Consider the following 20871-nt stretch of genomic DNA (forward strand, 5'->3'; position numbering starts at 1 on the left):
CTTATGGATGAATTCTTCATTTTATGTTTATAAGCTGTAAGTTTGGAGAGACTATAAATATGGTCAACAACTTTGGACCTACTTTAAACACTGGAGGCTCAATTTGTTGTCCAAACAGCACATTTTTAAACAACCAGTGAATCAAAGAATAAATTATGAAGAAAATTAGAAAATAATCAAAGATGAATGGGAAAGAAAACACAACTTACCCAAACTAATGAATTCGTTGACAGTGGTGCTTAGGAAAAATTTATAATTCTAAGCACATTAAAAAAATGAGTGATCTCAAGTCAGTGACCTAACTTCACAACTTAAGGAATTCGAGAAAGAACAGACCAAGCATGAAGCTAGCAGAAGAAAGGAAATAGTAAGGATGAGAGCAGAGAAAAACGAAATAGAGGATAGAAAAACAATAGAGAAAATCAATAAAAAAATGTGGTTCTTTGGAAAGACCAACCTAACTGACAAACTGTAGCCGGATGGACTAATCAAAAAAGACAAGTTACTAATATCAGAAATGAAAGTGGAAACATTCAAACACATGTGACAGAAATAAAAAGGATTATAAGACAGTACTGTGAATAATTGTACACTAAGAAACTGGATAACCTCAATGAAATGGACAGATTCTTAGAAATACAAAACCCACCAAGAATAAATCATGAAGAGACAGAAAATCTGATTGACATAATTAGTAAGTAAATTGAATGAACAGTAAAAAGTCTCTTGACAAAGAAAAGCCCTAGAACTGATGGCTTCACTGGTGAATTCTACCAAACATCTAAAGAGTAACACTGGGGTGCCTGGGTGGCTCACTCAGTAGAACACGGGACTCTTGATCTTGGGGTTGTGAATTTTAGTCCCACATTGGGTGTCGAGATTCTTTGAAAATAAAATCATAAGGAGCACCTGGGTGGCTCAGTCAGTTAAGCTTCCAGCTGTTGGTTTCAGCTCAGGTCACGATCTCATGGTTCATGGGATCAAGGCCATGTCAGGCTCCAAGCTGACAGCACGGAGCCTGCTTGGAATTCTCTCTCCGTCTCTCTCTGCCTCTCCCCTGCTTATGTACTCTAAATAATAAATAAAGTCATAAAGAAACACAATAAAATATTTTAAAAAATTAAATGAAGAAAGCACTAATACCAATTATTTTCAAACTCTCAAAACATTGAAAATGAGGGAACATTTCCTAACTCATTCTAAGGTTCCGGGGAAACTGCACATCCACAAGCAGAAAAATAACACTGGAGCCTTACCTCATACAAAAAATTAACTCAATACGGATCAAAGACCTAAATGTAAGACCTAATAACACAAAACTCTTAGCAGAAAACATAGGACTAAAGCTTCCCAACATTTGGCAATGATCGTTATTTAAAAAAAAAAATTTAATGTTTATTTCTGAGAGAGACAGAGCATGAGCAGGAGAGGGATAGAGAGCGAGCGAGACACAGAATCCGAAGCAGGCTCCAGGCTCTGAGCGGTCAGCACCGAGCCCGATGTGGGGCTCGAACTCACGGACCGCGAGATCATGACCTGAGCCAAAGTTGGCTTAACCGACTGAGCCACCCAGGCGCCCCGACAATGATTTCTTGGGTAGAATAGCAAAGGCACAGGCAAAAACAAAACCAAACAAAACCAAACAAATTACATTTCATGAAAAACTTTATGTGCATCAAAAGACACTCTCAACAGAGTAAAAAGGCACCCCACAGAATGGAAGAAAATATTTGCAGATCACATTTCTCATAAGGGGTGAAGATGCGGAATATGTAGAGAACCCCTAAAACCCAACAACAAGGAACTTGACTCAAAAATGGGTAAAGAACTTGAACAGACCTTCCTCACAGAAGTTATGCAAATGGCCAACAAGCCGTGAAAAGATGCTTAACAGCGACAAACGTCAGGGAAACGCAAGTCAAAACCACAATGAGGTCCCACCTCACACCTGGTGGAGTGGCTGCTACCCGAAAATAGCAATTGTTGACGGGTGTGGGGACTGGAACCCTGCACACGGTCGGCGGGGCTATAAATGGTGCAGCCGTGTGGAAAACGGTGTTGGGGTTACTCGAAGAATGAAAGAAAGATGTTTGTCGCATGTTCCGGCAGTTCCACTTCCAGGCATTTGCCTGAAAGAATTCCGAGCAGGGTCTTGAGGAGACGTCTGCACCCGCTGTTCACTGCAGCGTTATTCACGACAGCTAAGAAGCAGAAGCAACCCAAGCGCGCGCGGACAGATGAACGTGTTACGAAAAACGGCATGTCATTCAGCCTCAAAATGAGAAACGGTTCTGACACCTGCTGCAACACGGATGAGCCTGGAGGACGCGATGCTCAATGGAATGAGCCAGTCGCCAAAAGACAAATCACGTGCGACTCCACTGGTATGAGGCCACTAGGGAAGTCAGACCGTAGGGACAGAAAGCAGAATGCCGAGTACCAGGGGCTGGGAGAGGGGGTTGGAGTCAGTGTTCGACGGGGACAGAGTGTCCGTTTTCCAGGTGGAAAAGAGCTCTGGACGTGGAGGATGGAACACTAGGAATGTATTAACTGCTGCTGAACCATGTACTTAACAATGGTTAAGACGGTAAGTTTCATGGGATTTATATCGTATTATAATAAAAAATTGAGGGGGGAGGGGAGGCAGGCAAAACGGGGGAGGGGTGGGAGGTGGAGGCTCCTGGGTATGGAAGGAACCGGCAGAGGGGATGAAAGGTGCCGCGTAGAGGATACGGTCGGCGGTGCTGTGATGGCGTGGTGTGGTGACGGCTGGTGGCCACGCCTGTGAGCACGGCGGGACCGAGGCGGGTGGTGGGTCACCGTCATGCACCTGCACCTAATGCCACGTGGGTGTCGGCTGTACTTCGCTTCTTTTTTTTTTTTTTTTTTTTAATTTTTTTTTTTCAACGTTTATTTATTTTTAGGACAGAGAGAGACAGAGCATGAACGGGGGAGGGGCAGAGAGAGAGGGAGACACAGAATTGGAAACAGGCTCCAGGCTCTGAGCCATCAGCCCAGAGCCCGACGCGGGGCTCGAACTCACGGACCGCGAGATCGTGACCTGGCTGAAGTCGGACGCTTAACCGACTGCGCCACCCAGGCGCCCCTGTACTTCGCTTCTTAATGAGAGCAAAGGGACAGGCTCTGGCGGCAGGCCCTGGAGTCTGAGCTCCGGTGAGACCGTGCGGGTCTCTGGGCTTTCCAGCTGGACGCCAGCTTTCTGGGCCGTGGGATCTCTCTCCCTGCCAGGCGGCGCTCCTGTCCCGCCCCCAGCTCTTCCCATCAGGATGTCCCTCTGCGCCCTTTGTGCTGCCCCCAACTTTGCAAGCGCTCGGCACAGCCCTTGTCCGGGAGGGTGCTCTCCGGCCTCGGCTCCGCAGGCCCTGAGGGGGAGCCCGAGGGGTGCAGGCCCCACCTGGGTGAGCGGGCTCCCCGCGCGCTAATGCCCGCGCCAGCCACGTGCCGTCCTCACCTGTCAGCTCCAAGTTCTGCCGGCGCCGTCCTGCTCCTGACCGCGGCGGTCTCACCGCCACCCTGCGGAAGTGAGAAGCAGCCGCGGGTCTCTTCTCTCCCACAACAGCCACGTTCCTCTCCGGAATCTACTTTATCGTCACATCCTTAGCTCTTTGGCGAAGTTCAGAACAAACAAACAAAGGACATTGATGTGACACCGTTGTGCCAAATCTGGCGAAATCTCAGTGGCAGGGTTGGAGCAACGGTCCCTGCAACCGTCTACACCTTATGTGGAGGCGGAAGTCCTCTCTGAAGGTCAGTGTCAATGCCCAAGGAGAGACGGGTAACGTGGTCAAACCTGTGATCGCACCTGCTGCGTGCTGTGATCCCGTCGACACATTTAGTGGGGATGATGCTCTGATTCCTTCAGCTCATTGGGATTTACTGGCTTTTTACTACAATAAAAGTGGCTGTGTCACTGTCGCTAGCCGAGAGCCCCTTTTGCTTTCTAAGGGTAATGACTCCTTCTAGATTTTCCACATTTCACATGGTCGCTCTTTGAATTCTGATTTTATTTCCATGCTAAACCGCTAATGCACCTTGACGGGTTTATTTCGTTCACTTCAGTTCACAGGCAGAGTAGTAGTTACATAGCCCCTTTCGAGCAGGTTGACGAGACAGCCTCCGAGGACCCTCTCCCCTGTGGAGCTGTGGACACTCCCACATTTACGGTTGGCGTGTTCGTGCGTGGAGCCCTCTTCCTCACGGGGGATCAAAGCTGCGTGGCACTGCCTTGTAATGTGCACGTGTCTGTGGACACCAGACCCAGTACTTCCCTCGGTGTCCGTCTGGGGTTACGCTTGTCTCCATGAAAAAGGAGTCTTCAAGGCCAAGGGGCCATGCCCATCCATATGCCCTCTCCTTTTCTAGAACCTGCTCCAGACGCCTGTGGCTGTAGAGCCCCACTTAACCAGTCTGGAGCCTGCTCCTGGGGCCCATGAGGGCTGACCCTGACCGCTCAACTGAGGGTGGACGGCACAGTGAGTGGGCCCACTCCTAAATTTTAGAGCTGGCTAAGGAATTGGAGAAGTGCAGGGGTGGCCATGTTAAGTAGAGCCAACCGGGAAAGAATGGACAGGTCCTGGATGTCATTATGGAGGCCACCACGCGGGCAGAGCGCGTGGAGACGGAAGGTGCAGCAGCGCCAGTGACAGCTGAGGACAGAGATGCCAGGACAAGACTGCACTCAAGAAATCTAGGCCTCAGTTTGGTGTTGGATTCTTAGCTGTGACACCAAAAGCACTAGTAACAAAGTTAAAAAAAAAATAGAAAGATTGCTCTTCACTAAAATTAAAAACTTTTGTGCATCAAAGGACATTATCAAGAGAAGGCAAGCTACAGAGGGGAGAAAATGTTTGCAGATCATACATCTGACACAGATAGATAAGGAACTCTTACAACTCAGTGACAAAAGGACAGACAACCTCATTAAGAAGTGGACAAAGCACTTGGACAGATGTTTCTCCAAAGAAGATTCACAGGTGGCTGGTAAGTACATGGCAAGATGCTCAACGTCATCAGTGAAGCTGCTCAGGACAGCTGCTCCAAAAGATGTCACTTCCGCATATTGGTCATTTGCACCAAAGGCACTTGAAAAACAGCAGGTGCAAGAAAGGCTGTGACGCCCCCCCATAAGGCTCTGACCCCCCCAAACAAGGCTCTGACCCCCAAACAAAGCTGTGACCTCCCCAAAACAAGGCTCTGACCCACCCAACAAGGCTATGACCCCCCAACAAGGCTGTGACCCCCTAAACAAGGCTGTGACCCCCCAATAAGGCTGTGACCCCCCAACAAGGCTCTGACCTCCCCCAATAAGGCTCTGATCCCCCCCCAACAAGGCTCTGACCCCCTAACAAGGCTCTAACCTCCCCCAAACAAGACTCTGACCCCCCAACAAGGCTCTGACCTCCCCCAAACAAGGCTCTGACCCCCTCAAACAAGGCTCTGACACCCCCCAATAAGGCTCTGACCCCCCCAACAAGGCTCTGACCCCCTAACAAGGCTCTAACCTCCCCCAAACAAGACTCTGACCCCCCAACAAGGCTCTGACCTCCCCCAAACAAGGCTCTGACCCCCTCAAACAAGGCTCTGACACCCCCCAATAAGGCTCTGACCCCCCCCAACAAGGCTCTGACCCCCTAACAAGGCTCTAACCTCCCCCAAACAAGACTCTGACCCCCCAACAAGGCTCTGACCTTCCCCCAAACATTTCCTCCTGAAAGCAGGAGCAGGGACTCCAGGTGGAAGGCAGCCCCCCCCCCCCCCCCCCCCCACCAAATGGAAAGAAGTGTTCTTGTCACCGGAGACGAGGAGTCAAGGTGAGGGGATTCTGTGTGGATAGACCTTGTTAAAAGCTTTCCTCTGCCTTCACCCTCCGCACACCTTTTAGCTACGTTCCCACAGTCGCTTCTCTTTGTTTACCTGCTTTATAAACACCTAGGCCTCATCACTTCTTTGGATCTTTATTTTCCTGTGAGGACTCCCATGGACATGTAAATTTTAATTAAGTCAAACATATATGCTTTTCTCCTGCTACTCTGGCTCAGGTCAGTCCTAGTCACAAACCCTAAGAGGGTGATGGATACATTCTACCTCCCATACCTTAGTCACTGGGGAAATGCAAATCAAAACCATAATAGAATGTCACTTCACACCCACTAGGACATCCATAATCCCCAAAGGGCAAATAACAAAATAATCCCAAGCCAGAAAACAACAAGTGTTAGTGACAGAGTGGAAAGCAGGACTCTCCTACTTTGCTGGCGGAAATGTAAAATGGTGCGCTGTTTTGTGGAAAACCGTGGAGGTTCCTCAAAGATTCAAACATAGAATTACATGATCCAGCAATTCCACGATAGCCAGAAGGTGGAAACAATCCAAGTATCAGCTGATGGGTAAACAAAATGTGGCCCATCCCTACAACGGAAAATTATTCAGCCGTGCAAAGGAACCAAGTACTGACACCTGCTATACACACACAGCATGATGCACCTTGGAAACATGCCGAGTGGAAGGGGCCAGACACAAAAGGTCACATACTGTATGGTTCCATTGATGTGAAACGTCCACATAGGCAGATCCATAGAGACAGAAAGTAGACTAGTGGAAAGTACAAGTTTAGCTTATTGACATAGATATTTATAGAACACTGCACTCAACAACAGCAAAGTTCATACTGTTTTCAAGTGCCCACAGAACATATAACAATATGGGACATATCTTGGATCATAAAACAAATCTCAACAAATTTAAAATAATTGAAATCATACAGAGTATGTTCTCCATCTACAATGGAATCATACTAAGAAATAGTAGAAAGATTACAAAACAATCTCCAAGAACTTGGGAACTGAACAACACACTTATGTATGATACATGGGTCAAAAAGCAAGTCCCCAGGGGCTCCTGGGTGGCTCAGTCGATTAAACATCCAACTTAGGCTCAGGCCACGATCTCACAGTTCATGAATTCAAGCCCCGCATTGGGCTCTGTGCTAACAGCTCAACGCTTGGAGCCTGCTTCCGATTCTGTGTCTCTCTCTCTCTGTCCCTCCCCTGCTCACACTCTGTCTGTCTCTCTCTCAAAACTGAATAAACATTAAAATAAAGCAAGTCCCCAGGGAAATTAAAATTGATGAATTAAATTATAATAAAATATGTTATTAAAATTTGTGGGACACAGTTAAAGCGGTGTTATGAGGGATAGTTACAGCATTAAATGCTTACTTTAAAAAAGAGGAAAAGTCTTAAATCAATCCTCTAAAGTTGCACCTAAAGTAATAGGAAAAAGAAGAGCAAAATAAACCCAAGACCAGCAGAAGGAAACAATAAAAATAAGCAGAAATCAATAAAACTGAAAAAAGAAACAGAGAGAATCAATGAAACAGCAGGCAATAAAATGGACAAATCTCTAGCAAAATTGATACAGAAAAAGAGAAGGAACAAATGATAGATATCAGGGTTAGACCAGGGGTATCGGCTCAGACTCTGCAAACATCAAAAGAATGAGGAGGAAATATTCCGCCTACACAAATTTTACACCTTAGGTGAAATGGAGCAAGTTCTCAAAAAAGCACAAACTACTACATGTTCTCCATTTGAAATAGGTATTGTGAATATCCCTATAACAAAGAAATTCAATATATAATTTTTAAGCTCAAACAAACAAAAAGATATCTCCAGGCCTAGGTTGTTTCACTGGAGAATTCTTCTAAACATTTGAGGAAGAATTACCATTAGTGTTACATAATATTTTCCAGGAAATGGAAGGAAAACAAGGGAGAAATTCCTAATTTGTTTGATGAAGCTGGTATCACCCTGAAACTCAACTTGTCAGATACTATAGAAAAGGAGTCCTCAGATGAATATCCTTCGTTAATAAAGATGCCAAAATCCCCACCAGAACGTTATCAAATAGAACTCAACACTGCATAAAAACAATCAGGTACCATGACCACATGGGGCTTATTCCAGATGTGAGACAGTTTTCATACTTGAAAATCAATCAATATTAATCCACTCTATCAACAGGCTAAAAAGGAAAAATCACAAATGCACATCAGTTGACGCAGAAAAAGCATTTCTTGCATTTCTAAATTCAGCCGTCATTTAGGATAAAAACTTAGAACACATCAGAATAGAGGGGAATTCCCGACCTTGATGAAAACCCTCTATAAACCCCCAGGCACCATTATACAGAATAATGAGAGACTGATGCTTTTTCTCTAAGATCAGGAACAAGGCACAGAAGTCTTCTGAACTCACCACTCTTATTCAACATAGTGCTTGAAGTTCCAGCCAGTGCAGTTAGGCAAGGAAGGGGGTCAGGGAGTCATACAGACTGGGGGAAAAAGTCCTCTTTAGAATACATGAGTTCAGCAAGGTTTCAGGAAACAAGATAAACATACAAACATCAACCTTATTTCTGTCTACTAGCAACGAACACATGGAAACCAAAATCACAATCTTTAAAAATTTATAATCATTGGGGCGCCTGGGTGGCGCAGTCGGTTAAGCGTCCGACTTCAGCCAGGTCACGATCTCGAGGTCCGTGAGTTCGAGCCTCGCGTCGGGCTCTGGGCTGATGGCTCGGAGCCTGGAGCCTGTTTCCGATTCTGTGTCTCCCTCTCTCTCTGGCCCTCCCCCGTTCATGCTCTGTCTCTCTCTGTCCCAAAAATAAATAAACGTTGACAAAAAAATTTTAAATAGAATATATAAAGAACTCTCAAAAGTCAACAGGAAAACTGCAAACTGGCCAAATAGAAAATCTTCAAAAGACAGGCTTTTCACCAAAGACAATATACAGATGGCAATTAAGCACACACACGAAAGTGTTCAACATCACGAGCCATTAGGAAAATGCAGACGAAAACCTGAATGAGATATCACCACCCACCTGTCAGCTGGGTAAAATAAGGGAAAATGTCAAATGTTGGGGAAAATGCAGCTCTCTCGTATACTGCTGGTGGGAAAGTACACAGCACAGCCCCCCTGGTCAGACAGTTTGATAGGCGCTTCAAAAGCTAAACACGAACCCTACGGCCCAGCAATCACACTCATGAACCTTTAGCCCAGAGAATGAAAACGATATCACACAAAACACTGTGCACAGATGTTCACTGTGGGCCTATTGGTAATGGCAAAGACCGGAAACTTGAAAGGTGACCGGATGAACAAACTGTGGCCCATCCACACAAGGGCACCCTCCTCAGTGATAAAGAAGCCACTGCACGTTGCTGAAGCATACAACACATACAACTTGGATAGATTTCAGGGGCAAGTGTTGAGTGAAAAGAACAGCCAACCTCAAGGTCCCAGCTACAGGACCCCGCTCAGGGGACACTCTCCAAAGGGCAAAGCTTCCGAAGTGGAGAACGCATTGGCGACTGCCACAGGCAGGGATCACAGGGGCAGGAGTGGGTGGCCTGAGGGAGATCTCTGTGCTGATGGAACAGTCCACACCTGGATCGTGTCGTTGGCTACCTGAGTGTACGCGATAAACAGCCGGCCACGCCCAATGAGCCAGTGTTGGTTTCCTTGCATTAATGACGTTCTGCAGTAATGTGAGATGCGACGCTGCGGCAAAATGAATGAAGGATGCCTTTCTGAAGGGAACTCCTTGTACTTTCTGCAGCTTCCTGTGACTCTATAAATACATCACAATATACACACTACTTGCATGCCTGTCAACACAGCCCAGAAGAGTTCCCTGAAGCGAGCGGTCCCATCGCTGCTCCCTAGAGCTCAAAGCTTCCCCACGGGTCCAAGGGCTCTGACCTGCTGGTGCCAAGCAACAGTGGAGGAAGCAGGAGAGGTCTGGTGCTGTGGCCCATGACCCGCGAGCCATGACCAAGAAGGCAGAAGAGGCCCCCGGGAGCCGGTGGGGAGGCTGGTGGAGTGAGACACCAGCCGTGTGAGACAAAGGCAGCACCCGGGGTGCTCTCCTCCCAGAGCTGTTGCTCCGGCTTCAGCAAGGAAGGGCCGGGACCCTCCCTCCGTGTCTCCTTCCTCGGGTCTCCATCTGTGTCCTGCCCCTGCCAATCCCCTCCCACCTCCGCCATCTCCTGCCTCCCGCCCACCCCATCCAGAGTTGTTTGCATTTTACAGATGAAGGAACTGGGGACTCACGGGGTGAACAGCTCTGGATCACACCCCCAAGGTGAGGTGCCGGCCCCCGCCCCAGGACCCGGGGTACGGTAAGCAGGGTCAGATCAGCTGAGCAGAGGAGACCCCCAGCCCTGGGATCACACAAACTTTCCACTGTCCTCTCAGGCTGGAGTGATCTGGACTCCACCAGCCTCCCCACCGGCTCCCGAGACCAGCCGCCCTCGAATCAGCTCAGACACCATCCATCCTGGAGGCAAGCCTCCCTCGTCCCACGTCCATCTCGAGTTCGCCTCACCCCAAAGAGCCAGCTTCCTCACGGCTCCCACCAGTTCGTGCCCAGGTCCCCTGAGCGTGCTGCCTCCAGCTCTGCCTAGGGGCCCCAGCGCTGGGCTGTCCTCCTCCTCCTCGGCTGCAGCCACAGGCGGCCCCGGCTCTCAGGGACCCGCACGTCCTCTCAGCTCCCACCGCACATCCCTGGAGCTAAGAGGACATCTTCCACGTCCACAGGCACCCTACAGTCTCTGAGATGCACCCATTCCCACCTGTCCCCTGTTCTGCCTTACTCCGCCCACCCACCCCTGCACCTAGAGCAGCTGGCATAAATCCCCCGTGTCTCCTCCAATCCCACAGTGCTTCCTTGTCAGGGCAGAGCCACCCTCCAGCCCCTCACTCCCAAGTCTGCCTGCTGCCCTGAGCCCACCACCCCTGGCCCAGAGGCAGGGAGGGCCCCAGGCCTGCAGCTGAGATGTTCCTACTCTTGTGGCCAGAGTTTGGAACTGTAACGTCTGGGTCCAAACCCAAGTTTTACCACGATCCAGCTGGGAGGTCTCGGGCAAGAGATGGTTCATGCAGAAACACCTGCTTTCCTTTCCTTTCCTATCAGGATGGTGCTGACCTCAGCGGTGGCCTGTGTTCTACAGGAGTCAATGGGTGTGAAAGGGCTGACGGGACAGACAGGTCGTGCTCAGTGTCAGCTCCCCACACTTTCTCAGAGCCACGGAGGCCCCTGTCCCCCATCTGGAGGAGGTGGGGACGCATGAGGCATGGTGGTGACCGCAGTCCTGGGCTACCCCGGGACCATTTATCTTAAATTATTTTGAAATGATTATGTGAAATTATTTATTTAAAAGTCATATACATCCCAGAGGTGGCCCTCACCCAGCCCCGGCTCCCCCTCTACGCCCTCCTGGTTGGGGGTGTGCAGGTCTCACCCCTCTGAGAACTTTCCCTGGAAGGCAGACTTCCAGGAAAGCCCTGTGTGTTGCCAAGGAAGCCTTCCAGCTCCCGGCACGGGGCCTGCCTCTGCCCGAGCTGCCGGGCCCGTTCTAAGACCTCATCCTCTCCTCCAGGAGGAGCTTAGCCAGGACTCCTCCCCCAAGCTCAGGGCCTGGGTCTCCACAACTCGCTCCCAGTCCCTTTCCTCATCTCGTGCTGCGTCCGGGGAGGCCTGGGTCTCTGGCAAGGCCTTTAAACTGTGTCCCCCTTGTGACACCAAGTGACAAAGCAGATTTCTCAACTTGATTTTCTTCTTCACACGAGAAGTGAAACCTCTAGCTTAGACTCCTTCTGAAAGAGACATCAATTCCTTTCCCTGCTTGTATTAAAAGCCGCTTTCTGGGGCGCCTGGGTGGCTCAGTCGGTGAAGCATCTGACTTTGGCTCAGGTCATGATCTCACAGTTCGTGAGTTCAAGCCCCACATCTGGCTCCATGCTGACAGCTCGGAGCCTGGAGCCTGCTTCGGATCCTGTGTCTCCCTCTCTCTCTGCCCTGGCTCCCTGGCTCACTCTCTGTCTCTCTCTGTCTTTCAAAATAAACGAACATTAAAAAAAATTTTTAAAAAGCTGTTTTCATAAATTCAAGCTTTCTGCCAAAATTGGTCAGAGATGTATCAACGAGTTTCATTCCCGTGGACGGCTCTTCCAACTTCTGCTCTGTCTCTTAGTTTATGGCTGGTACCCTTTGCTTCCTCTGAAGACAACTCCCCAAAAGATAAAGGCTCCCGAAATGGCATGGCACCGGAACACCAGGTTGAAGTCGGTCCCAGGCCGAGGACTACTGGCCATGTGCCCACCAGCAAGTCCACACAGCAACCCAACAGGACTGCGCTTGAAAGGGCTCCAACAGCCAGGCCTTGGCATCCAGCCATGACTGAGTGACACATGGGAGCCAGCCTCCAACAGAGGAAGGAACCTCTGCCTTCATAGATGGCGCCTGACCTGGCTCCTCCACGGGAACACAGATGTTCACGGGACTCCTATGCCCTGCACTAAGCTGTGTTGAAGGGCTCCTGGTTGGCCAGGTGTCCAGGAGGATCTTTGGCCCTGCGCTATGCTGGGTCAAATTCCTGATCAGTAGAGGGTCTGGGAGACACATTCACTCCATGTTGAGCTGCCTCAGAGGGCTCTCAGGCAGCCACGTGTCCTGTGCATGCATTCGCCCTGTGCTGAGTTGGGTCGGAGGGTTCCCTGTCAGCCATGTTTCCTGGGCACTCGTTCAACCTGTACCGAGCCGGGTCAGAGGGCTCAGGCTGGCCAGGCGTCCTGTGGATGCATTCTACCTGTGCTGGGCTGGGTCCACCCCCTGGGCTGCGTTTCCAGGGACTCGTTCACCCTGTGCTGAGCTGGGTTGCAGGGTGCCTGGTCTGGGAGTCCTTGAGACTCACTTTCCCTGAACTGAGCTGTGTTGGAGGCTCCTGGCCAGCTGGGGATCCTGGAGACTTGTTCTCCTTGGGCTGGGCTGGGTCAGAGGGCTCCCAGCCGGAGGATTCCTGATTAGCTGGACGTCAGTGGGACTCTTCACCCTGTGCTGATCTGGGTGGTAGGTGTCGAGTCCCCTAGGGGACTCGTTCACCCTGTGCTGAGCCAGGTTGTGGCCTTGGAAGTCAAGAAGGGCTCTCCCTGGATGGGTGAGGGTCCCTTGTACTCTGATTTTCAGTGCCCTACTCCCAACTGCTGAATGACAACACGTAACTGAGCAATCTGGCCAGCCCCTTGTTGGGCTTGGGTCCAGGAGGTGCCAGGTGTAGGTATGTGGGACTGCAAGGCGGCATGAAGGTGGGCACCAGCCTTGAGGTGGAGCACAGAGTCCGCGAGAAGCCGGGGGCAGGACGAGTGGGCGGGGCCTCGCCATCAGCAGGGACAGGAACGGAGAAGCAAGGAGGAGCTAAGAGAAGCTGCAGGAAACGTGCCATCTCTCTATTCAGTGCGGCTCTGCAGGTGACTGGCTTTTCTAACAGCCAGGGTTTCACAACGCCTCCTCCTGATGTCGCCACAGCACCCTCCACAATCACCAGGGGTCTCTCACCGGGTCTTGTCTGGGAGGCCCAATTGCCAGGCAGCTTTCACCCAGGCCCTCCTTCCCTCATCACCTGGACGCCATCCTGGGTCCCCTACCAGCTGGACCAGCGCCCACGCTGGCCTTTTGTCCGGGCAGCACCACCCCCGGGTACGGGGTGTAGCAGGGACTTGCCCACGTGAAAATTAGTGAGAGGAAACCTCATTTAGAATGGAGTCGGGTGGCCAGCAGGGGGAGCTCTCAGCCCTACCGCTCCCGGTCAGTTGCAGACCCAACAGGAAGGGACGCACCTTGCAGGTGGATTCCACTGTAGCCACCACTTTACAAGCTCAGCAGGAGCTGCCGGAGGATGGAAGGTTTCCTCCTCCCCCAGCAACAATCCAGCCAAAGAGAGACAGCCACAGCCCAGCCAGTGAGAGATCATCACAGCTCAGCCAATGAGAGACTGCCACAGCCCAGCCAATGAGAAGGCACCACACTTCCAGCTCAGAGTTTGCTCCAATGAACTTTCTGTTTACAACAGCCCTCCCGCCCACTCCACCCTCCCTTCCTTATAAACCAGCCTCCTGAACCGTATGGTCGAGAGTTGCTTGTCCTGTGTTGGCCTCTGCTGTTCCCGAATAAAGCCAGTCTTGCTGGGGAAATAACTGGCAGTTTTGTTTTTGAAGTTAACGCCAGGCGGGGCAGCTCGGGAGTGCGTGAGAAGGGGCTGGGCTGAGGTCCTCCCAGTTCTGGCCAAGGGGACCTGAAGGACACCTGCTGGTGGGGGCAGGTGGTGTCCTTGGAAGTCTTCTTCACCCAGGGAAGGCGGCCGGTAGGAGGCGGTCCAAGCTCTTGCCCCGGCTGGGTGATTTCGTGATGCCTTCCCAGAGGAGCTGCTGCAAAGGCCTGCCCTGTGACCGGATGCGCTCCGCACCCCTGCAGCCTTGTGACCTGCGACCCCTGTGGGCGAGGCACCTGCACTGAAGCCACTTCGGGCAGAGATTCCATCACAGGAAGCCGAAGTCACCCTCGCGGGTCCGTTTCGGAACAACCTAAATATCTCACCCGAGTATGTCCCGTGCCTCCCCTCCCGTGGAGCCACGCACCCGTCCCACGGGGACCGGTTTTTGGCTTCCGCGGCCGCTGTGTTCCTGTGACTCCGGGCTGGGAAGAAGGGCCTCGTGGGATTTCTGAAGGGGTCGGGAGGTGATGCAGCAGCGCCTTGGCCGATGTGGAGGCCACATGTGATGGCCGGATCCCTCTGCCGCACCTCCAGGATGGAAACCTCCGGAAGGCCCGGGAGCAGAAAGGGGGACACAAAGCCCTAATCTTGTGGAGAATCCGGGCTTGTTTACATGAGAGAATTTCATTTTCCTTTTTCCCAGTCCCTACGGTGGCATTTTGTTCGTAGCGGATTCACCGATCCCCACCTGATCGGGGGTACACGCCGGCTGCACAGCTGCCCTGGGAAGGGGTTCCGGACACTTGTTCCCCCCGCCCCCCACAGCTGCCGACCTAGGAGTGGGGCCCCTCACCTGCCCACGCTGACCCCTTCTCCGGCTCCCTCCGCGTCGACTGCGCAGACTCCCCAGTTCCCAGAGCTGGTCAGTGTCCTCAGGCCCCGGGGCCTCTGCCCGTGCACCTCCGTCCCGGAGTGTCGGCTGCCGGGCGTCGCTTCCTCCGGGGTGCCCTCCCGCCCGCTAGCCGAGACCCCCTGACTTCGCTGTCCCCCACGGTTGCTGTCGCGTCTGGGCCCGGTCGCCCTTCCCCATGACGCTGAGCTGCCCGAAGCGAGCGGCAGCGCCGCCGAGCAGAGGCCCTTTCCGCCGTGTGATCTCAGGCGGGCGCCGCGGCCACCACCAAAGCGGGGGAGACGGGACATGCAGCTGGCAGAGCCGCAGGGGACCCTCCTGAAGAGCACGGAGAACGCTCGGGCCCCTGCCGGCGCGTGGCCTCCTCATTGTCACCGCCCCGAGGCAGGTACACCAGTAACACCGGACTCTCTCTCGGCCTCTGTCCTCGCCAGCGGCTGGAGGACGTTCTCCCGCTTGGGACGTTCTCGGAGGTGGCGGGTGACAGAGCTTGCGGGTGGTGCCCCAGCCCGTCCGGTGTCCAGGGGGGCTCGGGACGCGCCCCCCTGGCCGCCCCCCTCCCTGGCCGCTGGCTGGAGAAGCCCTTCCCCCCGCCCCGGAGAGGAACGGGTGGGGGTCCTGTGCGGCTGGAGCCCACGGGTGAGGTTGTCCGGAAGGCCGCAGGGGGAGGGGGCGGTGGTCAGGGTGGCTCAGTGGACGGACTGTGGGCACAGTCTGAGATGTACCTCAGGGGTCTGAGCCCGGCCCCAGAGGTCTTTTCCACAGCAAGGGGGACGGACGTCAGGGGTTGGTAGGTGGTTCCCAGATGCTGCTGGTGTGGGTAGACCCCGAGAGAGACACGGGGTCACTGGGAAGACTGGAGGCGCAGAGCGGGAGCCCTGGGGCACAGCTGGGACTGACCAGAAGGCAGAAGAGGGGCCGCCCGGCCCCGCCACGTGAGGGTGTAGGCGGGGTTCTCCTTGGCATTACAGGCCTTCCTGTGTCTGGCCCGGAGGACGCCTGCTGCTCTTTGGGACCCCGCAGCCCTCCCAGCCGTGCACACTCCGGGTGCGTCACTGCCCTGTTCAGACGCCTCTCAGGGCCTCGCACGGTGACGAGAACGCGTTTTCTCACGGGGGCCACTCCCTGGCCTCAAGCACCCGGCTGGTGAGCCAGGCGTGGGGACCCCCAGCACCGGGCTCTGGGGCCCGTGCCCCACAGCCTCCCGGGAGTTCTGCGCGGGGCACTCAAGGAATGGGTGCGGATGTGCTGCCAGAAATGCCCAATAATCATCCGGAGAAGAAGGTGGGAAATTATCTGAACAAACCTTGGAGCTGGGGGCGGGAGCAGAAATGGGAGGTAACCTGTTTCTAAGGACCTCACGGTGGCATGGGGACACCCAGAGGACAGAACGCTCCGAGGATGCCGTCTGGACACAGGCTCAGGTGACGGAGGCTGTGTCATCTGCTGACGTCATCTGCTGGCTGTGCCCCGCCCCCCCCCCCCCCCCCCCGCGTTGACAAGGTGAAGGAAGGACCCTCTGCCTGAAGAAAGGGGGTGGGAACAGGTCCCACCCACACGGTGCCACAGCCCCGGACTTCCTCTTCCTCTGCTGGTGCCAGGCCCCACGTTCCTGTGATCCGGGGCCCTTCCCCTGTCGCTGCCTCCCTTCCAGCACCTTCCCTTCGTGTCTCTCCGGGTGGCGGTCACCGCCTGGCGCTGCTCGGTAGTTGGTTTGGCTCCTTTGTCTGTGCCCCTGGCTGGTCAGGTCGGGGAGCAGGGCTTTGCCCGCCCTGTTCACGGCTACGTGCTCAGCGCCTGGAGCCGTCCATACGATGGATGCCAAAAAGTAATTTCTAATGAATGAATTGTCGCTTCATGTTCAGCCTAAGAAGCTGCTAGAGACCGGAGTTTCACGGCCCGCAAATGAACGCCGATCCCGCCGACCACAGGCTTCCGACCAATGCTGGCCGCGGCGTGAGAGCGGTGTTCCCATGTGCTGGGGGCCGGACCGCTGTGGCCGGCCACATGGCCATCCAGGGGACACCTGGTCCCCGCACACACGGATTCTGGCAGATTATCCACATGCTCTCTGAAAGGTCGAGAAAGGGGCAGTCGGACAGAAGGAAACCGAATCCGGGCCCACGAGGCCGTGGTGAGCAGAGAAGTCACTGAAGTTTGCGGTCGAGTTTAGGGCACGTGGGTGACTTGGAGGGTTTTAAAAGTAAGGTTTTCCAACAGCCATCTATAACTTTACCGGTCACGATTTTGGTTTAACCACTATCCTGAGGGATCCCACACAGAAGGGGCCCAACGGCGGCAGAGCCCTTTCTTGACCCCTGCGGTGGTGAGGTGCCCGGAGGTCGGGGTGCCCACCAGCATGCCCCCAGACCTCTCCACACCTGTTCTCAGGCCGGGGGCCTGCGGCCTGTCCACCAGCTCTGACGGGAGCTTTGGGGGGGACGGGTGAGCTGTGGAAGCTAGAAGCGCCTGGCACGTCTCATCTCAAGCCGAGGGTGCGGGACTAGACTCTGTCCCACAGTCTGTGGACATTATAACTCCCGGGGCCTCAGCGACCTTATCGGACACAGGGTCATCGCAGCTGTAATTAGTTAAGGTAGGGTCCCGCTGGTACAGGGCGGGCCGTGACTCAGCGTGGCTGGTGTCCTTATGAGAAAGTGAGACGCAGGAGGCCCGGCCCTGGGCCTCAGATCTGGGCCCGGGGGGCATTCTGCCTCCAGCGGGGTCTGAGGGGACCCTTGGGTGCTTGCGGTGGGGCGGGGACGGGGGGGGGCGCGCTTTGAAAGGCAGAGCACCAGAGACTCGCCAGGCTCTGGGAAGAGGTCCTCCCCACCTCGGGCTGCCGTGGCCCGATGTCCTGTGTGCGGTTTTCCTTGTGTAGACTGCCCCAAACATCTCCGCTGAGCTGTTTCGATTTGTCCTGCTGGGGGAGACAGCAAATCGTTGTCGTGGTTCACGGTTCACGGTCACAGTCTGCCTGCCCCCCAGGGTCTGCCACACTTTGACCCCCACCCTGCGGGTGCCCGCCAAATTGTGTTTCCAGAGACCGTGCTGGGGAGCTCTTACCTCCGAAACTCCTGCCATGGGGCAGTGGGGGGAGGAGGAAGAGGAGGAAGGGGTGGGGGACGGGCCGGGGGCGGGGGAGCGGCGACCCCGGGGGGCTTGGCTCTGGCCTCCATCCATTTCTTGCTGGGCTGTCTGTCCTGGACTCCAGCGACCCTTCGTGGTTCAAGATTCGATGCGCAATGACTGAGGGGTGCCGCCAGAGGTCTCCCGTGCTCCCCTCCCCCACGTTGCCCGCGGCCCCGGGGGACCCTGGGGGAGCTGGACCCAGAGGACCCCCACAGGCACCGGGCGAGGCGAAGGCATCCAGTGCCCTGCCCTTGCTGCTGGGTCCCGCTGGGTCACCTTGGGTGGCTGGTTCTCATCCTCTGACAACGGCCTGAGCCTCTCTCTGTCCAGGCAGCCGTCCCTCCAGCCATGGGCACCGCCCCCCCCCCCCCCCATTGCCGGCCCTGTAAGCTGTGCGTTGAAGGTCATTTATCATTGGAAAGTGATCAGTGATAATAGTTAGGCCAGGTTACGTTGTGGTCACCAAAGCCCCGGCGGCCGTGGCTCAAAACCACAGGCCGGGCGTCTTGCTGTTATGGCCGTATGCCCTCACCACCGTGCCCCGTGGGCCAGCGTCCTGTCTGTCACCACTGTACGTACGTACTTACAGCGTGTGACAGTGTTGCCACAGACTCAGGGACCTGAAACAACACCTATTTTGGCACGTGATTCTGACGGTTTCTGTGGGTCAGGAGTGGCCCGGCCGCGTCCTCCTCGGAGGACAGACTGGAAAGGACCCACTTCCAAGCCCACCTGCTGGTCGTGACAGCATCCTGCCCCGGCTAGAGCGAGGGCCTGTCTCTTGCTGGCCGTTGTCTGGAGGCCACCCTTAGCGACCTGCCACGTGCAGGGGGGAGAGTCGCTTCGCTAGGTGGGCATTAAAATCTCATTACGATAATTGTGGAAACGGCATCCCATCGAGTTTGCGTGTTCTGCTGGTTCACGCACATCGCAAGCTCCCCCTCGTGCTCAGGGAGGGGGGCGTGCGTGGGGACGGGAGGTGGGGACGTGCGGTGTGGCAGCCCCGGTCTGGCACCGCCACAGCGAGTGGCCCCGGGACCGCCTCGGTGGAAGAGGGCGCCGGGGCAGCTGCGCCGGCAGCTCTGTGTTGTGCCTCCGAAGCGACGTGTCACCCGCGTCCAGCTCTCCGGCCAGGACTCCTCTCTCGGGCCGGCCCGGACACAAGGAGTTTGGGGAAGCGTCATCCTCCGTGCGATGGAAAGCAGGGAGAGATGGGAAGCAAATTTGTGGTTGTCAGGGTCTGAGGGGAGGGGAAAAGGGGAGGGGCTGCCATATAGGATGGGGTTTCTTCTGGGGGTGATGGAGATGGTCTAGAATCACCTAGTGGTGACGGCTGCACGACACAGTGGATATGTACGTCCACGTCTATATCTGCATCTGTGCCTATGTTTGTATCTATATTGCCTACATCTACATCTGGATATCTATCTGTATCTGTATCTATATCTGTATACTGGAAGCCACCGAATTGTACACTTTAAAATGGTTAAATCTGATGTTATGTCCATTTTACCTCAATGAAAAAACAGCGTGCCAAGGAAAAGTGAGAATTTCCAGCAAGAAGAGGAGGGGAGACCATAGCCCCGCACATACCTTCATTTAGACTTCTAGCCTCCAAACGAGCGAGGACCGATTCTGTTGCTTCGAGCCATCTAGTCTGTGGTACTTTGTTTACAGTGGCCTTAGTAAACAAATACATGTATAACCCTAATTTAAAATAAAAAAAATAGTGTGCACTAGATTTTATCAAGTAATGTTTCTTGTATATGTGGTGATGATTCTGTGGACAAGTTCCGCCGATAATGCGTTAAATGCTCATTTGTCTTCCTTTTTTCTTTTTTTAAGTGTTTATTATTCTTGAGAGAGAGAGAGAGAGAGAGAGAGAGAGAGAGAGCGCATGAGCAGAAAGGGGCAGAGAGAGAGGAGGATGATCTGAAGCAGGCTCTGTGTGGACAGCAGTGAGCCCACCACGGGGCTTGAACTCACGAACCGTGCGATCATAACCTGAGCTAAAATCAGACGCTCAACCGGCTGAGCCCCCCAGGTGCCCCGAATCATGGGTTTTCTGATGATTCCTGGAATAAACCTAATTTGGCATAATTACTATTTTTGTGCATGTTGATGGATTCCGTTGCTCATATTTTATAACTTTGTATTTCTGTTTCTAAATGTATTAGGCTATACATTAAAAAAAATTTTTTTTAATGTTTACTTATTTTTTTTTTTCAATTTTAACGTTTTTATTTATTTTTGGGACAGAGAGAGACAGAGCATGAACGGGGAGGGGCAGAGAGAGAGGGAGACACAGAATCGGAAACAGGCTCCAGGCTCCGAGCCATCAGCCCAGAGCCTGACGCGGGGCTCGAACTCACGGACCGCGAGATCGTGACCTGGCTGAAGCCTGATGCTTAACCGACTGCGCCACCCAGGCGCCCCAAATGTTTACTTATTTTTGAGACAGAGAGAGACAGAGCATGAATGGGGGAGGATCAGAGAGAGGGAGACACAGAATCTGTAACAGGCTCCAGGCTCTGAGCTGTCAGCACAGAGCCCGACGCGGGGCTCGAACTCACAGACCGTGAGATCATGCCCTGAGCCGAAGTCGGCCGCTTAACCGACTGAGCCACCCAGGCACCCCTAGGCTATACATTTTTTAAATTTCATTTTGGCATTCTCTGGGTTTGATCTCTCAAGATTACCTAGGTAGCTTTCCTACTTCTTACTCATATAAAACACTTTTTATTAGATTTGG

At 53.5% G+C, this 20871-nt stretch overlaps 1 long non-coding RNA gene across 2 annotated transcripts; it reads left to right on the forward strand.

Moving 5' to 3' along the window:
- Positions 1-1018: 1018 nt before the first annotated feature.
- LOC109499320 lies at positions 1019-19860 on the forward strand. Of its 2 annotated transcripts, XR_006597284.1 has the most exons (5): positions 1019-2384; positions 2502-2587; positions 10119-15626; positions 15959-17121; positions 19649-19860. It is a non-coding gene; the product is annotated as an uncharacterized LOC109499320 (long non-coding RNA). The 2 variants fall into 2 exon arrangements; XR_006597283.1 differs by lacking the exons at positions 1019-2384; positions 2502-2587; positions 10119-15626 and having other exon boundaries at positions 15635-17121.
- The last annotated feature ends 1011 nt before the right edge of the window (positions 19861-20871 follow it).

This window comes from Felis catus, chromosome B1, assembly GCF_018350175.1.
Source record: "Felis catus isolate Fca126 chromosome B1, F.catus_Fca126_mat1.0, whole genome shotgun sequence".
Taxonomy (NCBI): domain Eukaryota; kingdom Metazoa; phylum Chordata; class Mammalia; order Carnivora; family Felidae; genus Felis; species Felis catus.